The following is a 16,050-nucleotide window of genomic DNA, read 5'->3' as shown; positions in this document are numbered from 1 at the left end:
CAGGCTTTAGACATAGTTTCAAGCTTTTATTTTGAAAAATGGGCGAGATTTTTCAAAGCGCGTCAGGTGTCCTATGATTAGTTCCTGCTCGCGAGAGATGTAGCTCGACATTTTCTTTCTCTGTAGTATTGAATAGGTTACCGTCCGGTTGAAATATTATCGATTATGTATGTTAAAAACAACCTGAGGATTGATTATAAAAAACATTTGACATGTTTCTACGAACATTACGGATACTTTTTGGAATTTTCGTCTACCTTTCAGGACCGAAACGAGCCTGTTGTTTTCTGAACATAACGCGCAAACCAAATGGCGGTTTTTGGTTATAAAACTAATCTTTATCGAACAAAAAATAACATTTATTGTGTAACTGGGAGTCTCGTGAGTGCAAACATCCGAAGATTATCAAAGGTAAGCGATTAATTGTATTGCTTTTCTGACTTTCGTGACCAAGCTAATTTGAGGCTAGCTGTTCTTACTGTTTTGTCTAGTGATTGATAAACTCACAAACGCTTGGATTGCTTTCGCTGTAAAGCATATTTAAAAAATCTGACACGATAGGCAGATTAACAACAAGCTAAGCTGTGTTTTGGTATATTTCACTTGTGATTTCATGATTATAAATATWTWTTTTTTTATTTTTTTATTTGGCGCTCTGCAATTCAACGGTTGTTTACGAAAATGATCCCGCTAAAGGGATCCGTGCGGCAAGAAGTTAAGCAGTATCCCTCTAGGCTGGGTAAAGTCCTATTTATCAGGAAGGGAGGAAGTAGTAGAGGTTAATGGCTCACTGTCTCAGGCAAAACCAACGAGTTGTGGCGTTCCGCAGGGGAGCGTGCTTGGGCCTCTGCTGTTTTTATTGTATATTAATGATATGAAAGATGCTTGTTCTTGCCGTCTTTTTATTTATGCGGATGACTCTACACTTCTGGTGTCTCACAAAAGTAAAACTATGTTGGAGAGCATACTTAGCACAGAGCTTACTAACATTAGCAAATGGCTTGGAGTTAATAAGCTATCTCTGCACTTAGGGAAAACTGAAGCAATTATTTTTGGATCCAGACCAAAATTGTGTAGGTCGTCTGAAATCAGAGTGGAGTTAGGGGTTGAGGTGCTGACTACTAAAACCTCTGTTAGCTACTTGGGATGTATCCTTGATGGAAGCTTGGGAGGTGTGAGCATGGCCAATAAGGTGCTAGGGAAGGTTAATGCCAGGACTAAGTGTTTGGCTAGAAAGTCCAAGCTGCTTGATAAGGACGCCATGAAAGTGCTAGCTACTGCCCTCATTCAATGCCATTTTGACTATGCTAGTACTTCCTGGTTTTGGGGCTTATCTAAACTTATGAAGGGTAAGCTCCAGATAGCCCAGAATAAGTTTATCAGGGTAGTATTGAAGGTGAGTCCACATACTCACATAGGCAGGAGCTGCTTTCAGGAACTAAACTGGCTGCTTGTTGAGGCTAGGGTGTCCCAGATTAGACTAGGTTCGGTTTGCAGGAGTATTTATGGTCCTGCGCTCAGATATCTAAGTGATTACTTTCCTCGTGTTAGGGATGCACACAATCACAGCACCAGATCAGGTGTTGCTGATGTGTGCTTATACAGGTGTTAGGAATTTTGTTAATAAATAGTTAAAACAAATTCTAGCTTTAGATAAAACTATAACTAAATGAACTCTGCACGCCTGGTGAAAAGAGATTTGTGTTGTGGGTTATAAAATAAGCAGAAAGGGTCGTTAAACTATGGTTGAACTGACCCAACTTAGCCCTGAGATGTTTAGATAAGGCTGTGGGTAACTTTTTAGGTCTTCCATTATCTTGAGTTGTCTGCTAAAGTGGTAATAAATTATAGTGAGCCTTCAGGATAATAGATTATATTGTGTGTCATGTGTGTGCGCTGTGAAGTTGGAATGAACTTTTGAACCTGTTTTCTATTTGTCAGGACAACGAGACTTATTCTGTAACCTATGAAGTCATATCTTGTGTATAAACCTGTTGTTTATGATCAAATGGGAGCGTGCTCCGAGAATAAATTCTATTATCTAATTTTAATAAGACTGTATCCTGTCTATTTTATGTTAATAATTATCTTACAAATTCTTATAAATAGACAGATTGAATTTAATTAATGAGTATATTAGAGGAATAATTTAATTCCACTAACAACAGGTTCAGAAGTAATGCTGGGAAAGGTACTTTCTTGTATACGGGTGTCACGTCCTGACCAGAGTTCTTATGTGTTTTGCTTGTTTAGTGTTGGTCAGGACGTGAGCTGGGTGGGAATTCTATGTTGTGTGTCTAGTTTGTCTGTTTCTGTGTCCAGCCTAATATGGTTCTCAATCAGAGGCAGCTGTCAATCGTTGTCCCTGATTGAGAATCATATATAGGTGGCTTGTTTTGTGTTGGGATTTTGTGGGTGATTGTTTCCTGTGTCAGTGTTGGTGCCACGCGGGACTGTGACGGTTAGTTTGTTTTGTCATTTTGTATAGTGTCTTGTTTTGTGTTTATTAAATCATGGAAAATTACCACGCTGCACATTGGTCCTCAGATCCTTCTCGCCTCTCCTCGTCTGAGGAGGAGGACGACTTAGACTGCCGTTACAACGGGGGCCTCAGAATGGAATGAGTTGCCTCTGCCTATAAAAACAACGTCCTCTCTGGACAGCTTTAAAAATAAAGTAAAAATACGTTTGATGTCCTCTGTGCCCATATGAATAACCCCTATGATGTAACTGGAATGATGAGATAGATGTTCTTCTTCTATGTTTTTGTTTTATTATTTCACTACCATACTGTGTTGGATCTTGTCTAACAATCTTGTCTCAAGAGGACAAGATGGAAATAAGTTCCAGACTTTATTGTGTGTTATCCTCAGTGATTTTATTATTGTGCATGTATGGCTTTTAAGTTTTGTGTGCTTGTTTTTTTAAATGTTTGAATTAATAAACTAAAACTAAACTAAGTAATCATTTCACGGTAAAGTCTACACTTGTTGTATTTGGCGCATGTGGCAAATACCGTTTTATTTGGTTTGATTTGAACAGTTTTTTTCCCGAAGTTCCCAGTTGTCTTGAACTCACTGAAGTCGGAGATTTCCCAGTTCTGAGTTTCCAGTTGCTTTAAATACGGCAGAAGTCATGCTGGATTGACAGCATGGCCAATTTATTCAACCTTTTCTGGCCCATGGTGTTGCACGTGAGTGTTTATCCTTGAAAAGCTTGGAAAAGAGACCCTTAAACCCAGACTTCGAATACACCATCTCCACTGAATAGCAGGCTAGTGATTGCTTTGCAACACTTGCAGTTAGCCACTGATTCCTTCCAAACCACTCATTGTTGAATTTGCAATTTTCAACTTGTTGTGTAATTTTTATGTCCAATGGCCGATGAGCACCGACACGTTTTATCTATAATTTCTCTTCATAATTTCTCTTCATATGACAAGGATTGAAAAGGATTTGCCAGTAGATTGTCGACTTCATTCATGATGATGACTGCTTGTCTAGCTTAGTATGATGTCGATATGATCAGTCCAATCAAAGCTACAGTAGATATAACGTAATTTGARAATTTTATCTTTAGCCACTGACCTTGAGCCTTCTTAGATGGGCACGTCTAATGTAAATCTATGGTGGCATTTTTGAACTCTCCATGTAGATTGTGCGGTGATGTGGTTTTCCCATGAGTGACAGAAAAACTAGAGAACATTAAAAAACCCTACGCTCTGTGTTTTACGCCGGCTGACCCACCACTACAGAAAGCACTGGGCTAGGCTGAAACACCTGCATTTTGGAGCTGCCTCACTCAAGAAAGCAAAAAAAGATACCATGTTTGTATGCGGCTTTATTAACTCAATGATTTTTACTTTTTTTAAACTTATTTTTTTGCTAAACAGATGGGGCTAGTACTCTTAATGATTTCATTTCTTTCTGAACAGACCATTGTAATTTTATAACTTTGGCAAATGTATTTCAATGTTTTAGTGTTTCTGCTGCGGCACCTCCAGAAAGAACCCTTCGCCCGGCGATGATTCTATAACTAAATAAATGATGAAGTGCAATGCTGGAGAGATCTACCAGAGTAAAGAGAGGGAGAAAGATCATAGAAAGTGAATGTCATTCTAGTTCTGTGTGCTTCTCTCTTTCACCACAACAAGGGSCACGCGTTGGTCTACTGTATATAGGCTACAATGTTGCGCAAATCATGAACCCGGGCCAGCCCAACACAAATCAATTAGGAGAATGACAGAGGAGTTAACTTGAATTAGCCCAATTCTGATAGCTTTTGCTTTAATTTTTACATTGCAAACAGTGAAAAGTATTTTTCGTGCCTAAAGATGTACCTGGCAAATGGGTTCCTGAATGAAACAGTCCAAAACTGAGAGGTGCCGGATACTGTTCCCTCAGGATCCGGCTCAAATTAAGCACAGCTAATTGTTTTAGGAAGTAAAACGAGAGAGATAAGCTTTTGGCACGAGCACATCTGCCATCACCAGTGAGTGAGTTGAGCATCATTGGGTGAATCAGTGAAACTGGAAAGCTTTTTTAGGACAATAATTTCCTCCTCATATTGTACAATATGTGTCTCCACACACCTACTGTAGGTCTAGGCTATTGATGAATTGATCTCAGATTCTCAGTTTGTCAGTGTCAAAGTGGCCAGTCATTTCGATCATTTGTGAGGTATTAAAAAATATTCTGCTAAAGTAAAATTTGACATGTTTTGTTCATGTAATATTAAACATGTATCGCTGACTAACCCCGTCAAATATGGTTAATAGAAATAGCTGCAACAACAGCAAAAACATAAGCAATACAACACTTCTTCACAAATCTATAATTTCACTCCAGCCTGTGTGTGGTGTGTGTGTTTCTGTTCAACCAAACAAGATTTTCTGGTTTATCTTGTCAGAACAGAAATTACAGGATTAGGTTTTAAAAACATACATACTGTTATTGCATCAAATGGTTGTTTTATTCAACTGAATAAGGGGTTGCTAGAATGCTCATCTGTGTGTGTTGTACTGAGGATGGGCCTCTGGAAGATTTACGATGTATTTTGGTGATACCGCGTTCCAGAGCATAAGTTAATGTTTCTGTTCTATAAGGTACCAGGAAGAGATGACTCCAGGGACAGACCCTGGTCTCTACACAATGAGATGCTGTCTGCTGTGAATTAAAAGTATATTGCATACTAATCTTAACCTTGTAACCCATTCCATATATCTGATTCAACGTGCTGGCATCTTTCTGGGGTCCTGCAGCTCCACGGCTGTACTCTCTTATTTGCTGAAGTACAAAAGACTCTGCTTCCCTCATCAGTGGCTCCATCTCTGTTAAGCGAAGTGCCAGAGACACACTTGGGCCCATCAGGCAAGCTGCTGCAGGGCTTGGATTGAAGTTGGATGCCAGAGGATTCAGTATGCATGCGAAGCGCTCTCTCATTGAATTCAGGAAGGCCTGTGCCAACTGTTTTGACTGCAATTGTGCCTCAAGGTTGAAAAAGCACAACACCACATCAGACAGTGACTTGCTGTCAGTTTGAAGTTGGTCAGTGTGTATTGTGAACYGTTCCAACAACTTCACAAGCTGCTCTAGCTTGGCCATGTTACTGGTCAGTAAGTGGATTGCGAACGGCTCCAGCAAATTCACAAGCTCCTCTAGCTTGGCCCAGTCACGCTCCGTGCTCGTGCTCGGATTTCATCCTTGTTAGCTAGTGATAGCTAGTGATAGTGATGCACCAGCTAGGCCTATTTGAAACATTGGCATCTACTGGCAGCATTTACCTGCTTGAAAACCCCATTACATTTTTGCCCAAAGTTTAGAAGAAAAAATATAAATATACATTTTATCTCAATCTCTTCATTCAAAGACTCAATCATGGACACTCTTACTGACAGTTGTGGCTGCTTTGCATGATGTATTGTTGTCTCTACCTTCTTGCCCTTTGTGCTGTTGTCTGTGCCCAATAATGTTTGTACCCTGTTTTGTGCTACTACCATGTTGTGCTCCTGCCATGTTGTGTTGCTCCCATGTTGTTGTCATGTTGTGTTGCTACCATGCTGTGTTGTCATGTGTTGCTGTCATGCTATGTTATTGTCTTAGATCTCTCTTTATGTAGTGTGGTGTTGTCTCTCTTGTCGTGATGTGTGTTTTGTCCTATATTTTTATTAAATGTATTTTTGTTTTTAATCCCAGCCCCTGTCCCTGCGGTAGGCCTTTTACCTTTTGGTAGGCCGTCATTGTAAATGAGAATTTGTTCTTAACTGACTTGCCTAGTTAAATCAAGGTAAAATATTTGTAGGATTTTTAAGTACTTTGTTGTACCACCTTTGGCAGTGATTACAGCATTGAGTCTTCTTGGGTATGAATCTACAAGCGTGGCACACCTGTATTTGGGGAGTTTCTCCCATTCTTCTCTGCAGATCCTCTTAAGCTCAGTCAGGTTGGATGGGGAGCGTCACTGCACAGCTATTTTCAAGTCTCTCCAGAGATGTTCAATCGGGTTTAAGTCCGGGCTCTGGCTGGGCAACTCAAGGACATTCAGAAACTTGTCCCGAAGCTAGTCCTGCGTTGTCTTGGCTGTGTGCTTAGGGTCGTTATCCTGTTGGAAGGTGAACCTACGCCCCAGTCGGAGGGCCTGAGCGCTCTGGAGCAGGTTTTCATCAAGAATCACTCTATACTTTGCTCCGTTGATCTTTTCCTCGATCCTGACTAGTCTACCAGTCCCTGCTGTTGAAAAACATCCCCACAGCATGATGCTGCCACCACTATGCTTCACCGTAGGGATGGTGCCAGGTTTCCTCCAGACATGACGCTTAGCATTCAGGCCAAAGAGTTCAATCTTGGTTTCATCAGACTAGAGAATCTTTCTCATGGTCTGAGAGTTCTTTAGGTGCCTTTTGGCAAACTCCAAGCGGGCTGGCATGTACCTTTTACTGAGGAGTGGACTCCAATCAAGTTGTAGAAAAACCTGAAGTATGATTAATGGAAACAGGATGCACCTGATCTCAATTTTGAGTCTCATAGCTAAGGGTCTGAATACTTATGTAAATAAGGTATTTCTGTTTTTTATTTTTAATATGGAGGCTGTCTCAGGGCTGTGTGTGGAGGGTTTGCACTCCTCAGGGTACCCTGGTGGTCCTACCTGCTCTGGGGTGGATGTGGTCAGTACAGGTATGTGTGCCTGCCCTGTAGTGGGTTTAGGTGGGGGTGTCCCAACGCTGTCCTGCTCTGGACAGGGTGGAGTAAGTAAAGGTGTGTGAGTATCTCCTGTACACTCTGGAGTGTGTATTGGGTCTGCAGTAGGTGAAAGAGGGAGAGGTGTGGTCATTGAGGTTTGAGGTGGGGTGGCGTGAGGGGGTGAGTTGATAGGAATAGGATGAGGTAAAGGTGTGTGTACCTGCTGTTGCTGTTGGGTAGGTGAGGTAGGCGGGTGGGTGTCTTTAGGAGTCTCTTCTACCTGAGTGGGTGTACCTACCTCTTCTGCAATAGGGAAGGGGTGTGTATGTGAAGATCTGTCTGTAGATAAAGGTTCATCCATCTGATTTGGGGTAGGTGTGGGGAGTGTGGGGGTGTTAAGGATGCACCTGATCTCAATTTTGAGTCTCATAGCTAAGGGTCTGAATACTTATGTAAATAAGGTATTTCTGTTTTTTATTTTTAATACATTTTTTAAACATTTCTAGAAACTTGTTTTCAATTTGTCATTATGGGGTATTGTGTGTAGATTGATTAGGAAAAAAATATAATACATTTTAGCCTGAGGCTGTAACATAACAAAATGTGGAAAAAGTCAAGGGGTCTGAATACTTTCCGAATGGACTGTATGTGTTTAGATAATGTGTCTTGCGTACAATTTCAAATGTTGCATCAAGAAGCAGGGGAGGGGTGCGTGGCAAAGACATGGTGCGTCTCTCTCCAGAATCTATGCATATGTACTAAAGTACCCATTTGGCAATGTCTGATTGTCTTAACTCACCACATACACCACTAATAAGCCTCACACAAGTCAATGAAGCTATTGCGAATGATAGTTACTCAGTATTTGAAAAATCTTTCCAACACTCATGGCCTCGATAATCACCAAACCTCAGTGAGAAAGAACAAAATATCATGATCTGATGATCCCATATATCCAGTGGAAATGTCCTAAAAAACAGCTGTCTGTCCCAAGCTTACTGGCACAAGACACTCTGAGGGCCCAGAATTGGCTAGTTGATACAAACAGATTCTTCAGTTGTAACTGTCTCTGTTGTGCTCACATTTTACAGTTGATAGACTCCTCTTTTCTTTAACAATAGCCTATATAGAAATCAAACGTCGCTGGGGCTTCTGCAGGCTGTGACCTATTTCTTGATCGACTATCAACATCTCTGTGCATTAGTGGTGGGGTAGGTTAAATAAGTACAACAGAATAGGCCCAATTAAAATAACAGTGATGAAGGAAATGAAAAATGCTGGGCAGAGCAAGCCCAGAGCAGTACTGGAGCAAAATCAGTCCGTCCAGCCATGTATGCTATTTTTATCTAACTCGAGTTGTGTTCAGATTATGAGGGGGTCCCTGATGATTTTGCTAAAGTTTGAGAACCCCTGGTTTAGGTACTCTCTTAGAAAAAAAGGTTCCAAAAGGTTATTTGGCTGTCCTCATAGGATAACCCTTTTGGGTTCCAGATAGAACCCTTTTTGGTTCCATGTAGAACCCTCTGTAGAAAGGGTTCTACATGCAACGCAAAAGGGTTCTTTAAAGGGTTCTCCTATGGGGACAGCCAACGAAACCTTTAAGGTTCTAGATAGCACCTTCTTTTCTAAGAGTGTGGTCTGATTTGTTCATCTTGCTAACCCTTGTAGTCATTCTCATTGTGGGATTGTGGGAATCCACTCTGGATGGATTCCAATAGGAATTAAACATCCCTTTGTAAACCATCATAATGTGACTTGATGCTGGTTTTTCTTTAGTTTATGCTTGTCACCAGTGTCCAATACACAGTGATGCCTGGTCACCAGCAAAAAAAACACAACAAAATCTGGTCACCAGCGAATATACAACAAAGGCTGGTCTGCCATCGAATACACAACAAGGGCTGGTCACCAGTGAAAACACAACAAAGGCTCGTCACCAGCGAAAACACAACGAAGGCTGGTTGCCCAGCTGAACCAACTAGACCAGACCAACCAGGTCAGACCAGCTTGACCAGCTGGATCATGCTGGTCATACCAGCTTGACCAACATCCAACAAGCACTGACCAGCATAGACCAGCATGGACCAGCATGGAACAGCTTGAAATGTATGCTGGTCTGTGCTGTTTTTTTCATCAAGGATCACAGTTGTGTTTTATTTCAAACTAAATAAGAATGGTTATAGGGGTTGACAATAAACAGATGCACGATACATATTTATTTGTAAGTAGGCCTACACACAGTGTGCAGGAGTCCATTCAACACAATAAGAACAACAACACAGCAACACAACAGACTCAAGTCATAGGCCTATGTTACAAGTGAAGTGTATCCTATATCTCAGACACATGGCCTGTTGTGTTGTGTTTCATTTACACTTGGTTGAGGCAAGTCTAGGATGTTCTGATGTCATGTGTGTTTCTGTGTGTGCTTATGTGGGCGTGTTTCAGAGCGTTCCGACATCTTTGGCCTCAGCAACTCATCAAAGATATAGTTAGAGAGTGTTGCTGGGTTACTGCCTATCTCTCCTTTGATTGGCCCACTGATACTTCCTGCTCGGTATTACAGGGTTGAGATGATTGACTCCCTGTTTCAAGCTCTCAGCTTGGCTCTCCAAATGACCCCCCTTTCCTTCCATATAATCACTGTCTCTCTCGACCCCTCCCTTGTCTCCCTCCATCCATTCCATCTCTCTCTCCACTGCTTCGCCATTCTCAGTCCCCTCCTCCTCTCCACTGCTGGGGGGGATCTCAGTAGTGATGTCATTGTCATAGTCTGTTATCAGGAATGTGGGCTGTATGCGAAAACAGAGTCTCACCAGCTCTTCATCCTCATCATCACTGGTCCTGATGGCCTCTTCATCCCCCAGGAAGCAGTCATCATCACCGATGGAGGCTGTCTCAGGGCTGTGTGTGGAGGGTTTGCACTCCTCAGGGTACCCTGGTGGTCCTACCTGCTCTGGGGTGGATGTGGTCAGTACAGGATGTGAGCCGCCCTGTAGTGGTTTAGGTGGGGTGTCCAACGCTGTCCTGCTCTGGACAGGGTGGAGTAAGTAAAGGTGTGTGAGTATCCCGTACACTCTGGAGTGTGTATTGGGGCTGCAGTAGGTGAAAGAGGAGAGGTGTGGTCATTGAGGTTGAGGTGGGGTGGCGTGAGGGTGAGTTTATAGAATAGGATGAGGTAAAGTGTGTGTACCTGCTGTTGCTGTTGGGTAGGTGAGGTAGGCGGGTGGGTGTCTTTAGGAGTCTCTTCTACCTGAGTGGGTGTACCTACTCTTCTGCAATAGGAAGGGGTGTGTATGTGAAGATCTGTCTGTAGATAAAGGTTCATCCATCTGATTTGGGTAGGTGTGGGGAGTGTGGGGTTAAAGCTAGAGTTGTCCAAGGGTTGAGTGGATGTTGTGAGTAGTTCAGGTGTGGTGGTTGTAGCAGGTGTATGGAGGAGTTGGGTGAAGCAGGGCAATGACTGGGATCTGTAGGAGTGGCTTGGGTAGGTATAGGCTGGATGTAGGTCGTTGAGGGTATACTATAGGTAAAGCATTGTAGTGGAGAAGAGTTGGAGTCTGCAGGACTGTAGATGCTCTGACAGCCCAGTAGCTTGGAGGTGGAGCAGCTCAGACCCTCTTTTTTAATTTCACCTCATCCAGAACTGGCATGGGACTACTGTGACTCACCTGGGGAGAAAACACACACACACACACACACATCAACATGGCTAACAATGCCCTGTATGACACCACACACACACCACACACACACAACACACACACACACACACCACACAACACACACACACACACACACACACACACACACACACACACACACACACACACACACACACACACACACACACACACATACACAAAGGGCTGAGAGGAGGAAGACTCACCAGTTGGAAGCATTGTAATCTCTAAACAGCAGGGGAGAAGGGAGAGGAGACAGAGAGACACCACGGGTCAGAGCACAGGACCAGAATGTGTAAATGTTAGAGCTATAAAGTTAAAAGGTAGGGTCAGGGTGAGGTGTCAGTGTATCCACCACGTTGGGTGCTTCCCTGGGCTATACAGCCCCTGTCCTCTGGGTCCTTCAGTCCTCTGTATGTCTGGAGTACATGCTGCAGTGCATACAGAGCGCAGCCTAACAGAGTTAGCCCCAGGATGACCATACCCATAGCCTTGCCCACTGCACAGCTACCAGGAAGAAGCCCATCCCCCAATTGGTCCTGAGGGACTGCACCACACACACACACACACACACACACACACACACACACACACACACACACACACACACACACACAACACACACCACACACACACACACACACACACACACACACACACACAACACACACACACACCACACACACACACACACACACACACACACACACACACCACACACACACACCACACACACACACACACACACACACACCACACACACACACACACACACCCACTAAGTGGCAAAAAAACATAGGAACACCATTTATACTGACTCTAGACAAAGGCACACCCACTCACATACAGTCATCATATACGCTGCTGCTACTCTGTTAATCATACACTGAACGTACAAAACATTAGAACACATTACTAATATTGAGTTGCACCCCCTTTTTCCTTCAGAACAGACTCAATTCGTCGGGGCATGGACTACAAGGTGTTGAAAGTGTTCCACAGGGATGCTGGCCCATGTTGACTCCAATGCTTCCCACAGTTGTGTCAAGTTGGCTGGATGTCCTTTGGGTGGTGGACCATTGTTGATACACACAGGAAACTGTTGAGCGTGAAAAACCTAGCAGAGCTGCAGTTCTTGACACACTCAAACTGGTGCGCCTGGCACCTAATACCATACCCCGTTCAAAAGCACTGAAATATTTTGTCTTGTCAGTTCACCCTCAGAATGGCACACATACACAATCCATGTCTCAATTGTCTAAAGGCTTAAAAATCAGGATCGAACCCTTTATTTAAATTTTCGCCTAAAATTACATACCGGAATCGAACTGCCTGTAGCTCAGGACCTGAAGCAAGGATATGCATATTCTTGATACCATTTCAAAGGAAACACTTTGAAGGTTGTGGAAATGTGAAATGAATGTTGGAGAATATAACACATTAGTTCTGGTTAAAGATAATACAAAGAAAAAACATGATTTTTTTTGTATTTTTTTGTACCATTATCTTTGAAATGGAAGAGAAAGGCCATAATGTATTATTCCAGCCCAGGCACAATTTAGATTTTGGCCACTAGATGGCAGCAGTGTATGAGCAAAGTTTTAGACTGATCCAATGAATCATTGCATTTCTGTTCAAATGTTGTATCAAGACTGCCCAAATGTGCCTAATTGGTTTACTAATACATTTTCAAGTTCATAACTGTGCACTCTACTCAAACAATAGCATGGTATTATTTCATTGTAATAGCTACTGTAAATTGGACAGTGAAGTTAGAACAATAATTTAAGTTAACAAGAATTTAAGTTTTCTGCCAATATCAGATATGTCTATGTCCTGGGAAATGTTCTTGTTTCGTACAACCTCATGCTAATTGTATTAGCCTACGTCAACCATCCCGCAGGGGACCCACCGATCCTGTAGAGGTCCTCTTCATCTACACTGATTGAAGTGGATTTAACAAGTGACATCAATAACAGGTCATTGCCTTCACCTGGATACACCTGGTCAGTCTAGGTCATGTTTTGTACACTCAATGTACATACAGACACTGATGATGAACTGCAGAGCAAGTATGACCACACAGATTCCAATTATGTGTGTGTGTTACCTGTTTGTCCTTCAAACAGCACCTCCACCTTTATGAGAGCCGTGTCCATTTCACCTGACTCCAAATCCACAGCCACTACCTGCAGGATATCATCGTCATCAACATCAGCTTCACCAATGCAGCTTGTCCATCCTCAATAGAGAGTAATTAGGTTGTTCTCTGGTACTACTCTTCTGTCCAAATAAAGCRCACCTTCAGACTGTGTGTCTGTGATGGCCGTAGCTGATTGGTCCTGGCAATCAGAAGCCCCTCCTGTGTGATGTGGTAGAACTGTGTGTAATTGGCCGAGGACCTCAGGGAGTAGTGCATATTGGGATTGATGCCCTACCGATTGAGAGAAGAGAGTTGAAGTTACAGAATATTACACTATGCATGTCTAGCTGTGTGTACTGTATGTGCGTGTGTGTGTGCGTGTGTGCATACATCAGAGAAGTCCCTGTCCTGTGTCTGTATCAGCAGCACAGTGTTGCCATAAGTGTTGACCAGTGAGGCAGGGCTGTCGCCCTCGATGACAAAGCCACGGTATTCAGCCCAACTGAACTGGGGAGGAAAGCGGTTGACAGCCACAGCACGGACCACCACCGTGGCAACTGAGTACTTCCTAGGATCATTCCTCTGGTACGCCTGAGGAGGGGGAGACATTTTTCCATTATCAATGGTTTTGTTCAGTCTTCATACTCGTTTATACACACAGGGGACAGTTTATTAGGTAAACCCATCAAGTACCGGGTCGGACCCCCTTTTACCTCCAGAACATCCTGAATTCTTCAGGGCATGGAAACGTTGCTCAATTGGAATCAAGGGACCTAACGTGTGCCAGGAAAACATTCCCCACACCATTACACCACCGCCACCAGCCTGTACCGTTGACACCAGGCAGGATTGGGCCATGGACTCTGCCATAAGCATGACGCAACAGGAATCTGGATTCGTCGGACCAGGCAATGTTTTTCCACTCCTCAATTGTCCAGTGTTGGTAATTGCGTGCCTACTGGAGCCGCTTCTTCCGGTATGGTCGGCAGCTGCAATAGCCCATCCGTGACAAGGACCAATGAGTTGTGCGTTCCAAGATGCCGTTCTGTTTTTCTGCGCTGTTATTTGCCTGTTTGTTGCCCACTTGTTAGCTTAAATGCTTCTTGCCATTCTCTTTCGACCTCTCATTAACGAGCTGTTTGCGCCCACAGGACTACCCCTAACTGGATACTGGATGTTTTTTGTTTGCCGCACAATTCTTGGTAAACCCTAGACACTGTCATGCGTGAAAAGCCCAGGAGGCCGGCCGTTTCTGAGATACTGATATCGGGACGCCTGGCACCGATGATCACACCACACTCAAAGTCGCTTAGGTCACTCGTTTTGCCCATTCTAATGTTTAATCAAACAGTAACTGAATACCTCGATGCCTGTCTGCCTGCTTTATATAGCAAGCCATAGCCACGTGACTCACTATCTGCAAACCATTTTTGTGAGCGGGGTGGTGTACCTTATAAACTGCCCACTGAGTGTAAGTCTGCATAAGTGTGTGTGTGTCTCACCATGACTTGGAGGTGTAGTGTGGGTGTCTGTAGTCTGTTCTCTACTCCTCTTGTCAGACGCACCTCCCCTGTCAGCTCATCCATCACGAAATGCCCGCTATCAGCCCCTGATAACATGTAGCTATCTATGTTATCAGCTCCTAATATTATTCTGCATTTCATTGTAAAGCTAAACGACGTGTGTGTGTGTGTTACCTGACAGGATGCTGTAGCTGAGAGGTGTGCTGAGGCCTCTGTCTCCATCCACAGCATTGATTGGCCCGGGAGAGAAGTCCAGAAGAATGTCCTATAACAGAGACAACATTAACTCAATACATCAGTCCCTAACCGCTAACCACCGACACCTACCACCGACACCTACCACCCTAACACTGGTCACTAACCTGTTCGCCTTCTGTGATGTTAACCATGTAGATGGGATTGGTGCAGACACGATTTGATTGGTCGTTGGAGAGGGGCGTGCACGGCAGGAATTGTGGGTACTGGTCATCTCCGTCCAAGATATTCACGGTCAGGATGGCACTGGTGTTGAACTTCTCTGCAGTGTTCATCTCCTACACATACATAAATACACACATACACACACAGACCGTATCAGACTGAAACAGACTGGTTGGTGGTTAGGAACAGTTCCAGTCATGCAATCTGATTGGTGTGCATTATTCACAAAATATATCACGCAGATTGTAGGCGCAGCCAAACTCTTTCTGTAGCAGTAGGTCGTTTTAGTATACCAAAGCGGATATGGTGATCTCCAGTTGTGTTTTGGTCTCGTAGTCTAGAGGCTTGGCCAATATCACCTCTCCACTGTTAGGGAGATCCACTCTGAAGTAGGCAGCATCAGGCTGGAACAGAGACCACCCACAAATACTGTACACACTCATTTAAATACACAACATTATTGATGCAGTAAGGAGACCTGGTGTATATTTCTGTATAAAACGTTATTAATACTGTACCGAGGTCTGGTCGATGGAGTACATAATGGCGTCGTCATCTGCATCTGTGGCCTGGACTGTAAACACCACTGTATTCACCTCAGCCAGCTAGACAGCACGCAATAGTCTGTTTCAGTGTGTGTGTGTGTGTGTGTGTGNTGCAATAGGGAAGGGGTGTGTATGTGAAGATCTGTCTGTAGATAAAGGTTCATCCATCTGATTTGGGGTAGGTGTGGGGAGTGTGGGGGTGTTAAAGCTAGAGTTGTCCAAGGGTTGAGTGGATGTTGTGAGTAGTTCAGGTGTGGTGGTTGTAGCAGGTGTATGGGAGGAGTTGGGTGAAGCAGGGCAATGACTGGGATCTGTAGGAGTGGTGCTGGGTAGTATAGGCTGGATGTAGGTCGTTGAGGGTATAGCTATAGGTAAAGCATTGAGTGGAGAAGAGTTGGAGTCTGCAGGACTGTAGATGCTCTGACAGCCCAGTAGCTTGGAGGTGGAGCAGCTCAGACCCTCTTTTTTTAATTTCACCTCATCCAGAACTGGCATGGGACTACTGTGACTCACCTGGGGAGAAAACACACACACACACACACACATCAACATGGCTAC

The 16,050-nt window shown here is 43.6% G+C and overlaps 1 long non-coding RNA gene and 1 pseudogene across 1 annotated transcript in view; one reads left to right on the top strand and one right to left on the bottom strand.

Moving 5' to 3' along the window:
* Nucleotides 1-2,054, top strand: part of LOC139023062 (uncharacterized) — an 870,035-nt gene extending 867,981 nt beyond the window's left edge. The window contains exon 2 of the long non-coding RNA XR_011474205.1: nucleotides 1,531-2,054. This is a non-coding gene — a long non-coding RNA (uncharacterized lncRNA). The remainder of the gene's footprint in view (nucleotides 1-1,530) is intronic.
* A 7,319-nt stretch (nucleotides 2,055-9,373) lies between these two features.
* LOC111952120 (cadherin-related family member 5-like) overlaps nucleotides 9,374-16,050 on the bottom strand; it is a 17,833-nt pseudogene continuing 11,156 nt past the window's right edge.

The sequence above is a fragment of the Salvelinus sp. IW2-2015 genome, linkage group LG26, assembly GCF_002910315.2.
Source record: "Salvelinus sp. IW2-2015 linkage group LG26, ASM291031v2, whole genome shotgun sequence".
Lineage (NCBI taxonomy): Eukaryota > Metazoa > Chordata > Actinopteri > Salmoniformes > Salmonidae > Salvelinus > Salvelinus sp. IW2-2015.
This window is presented reverse-complemented; position numbering and strand designations above follow the sequence as displayed.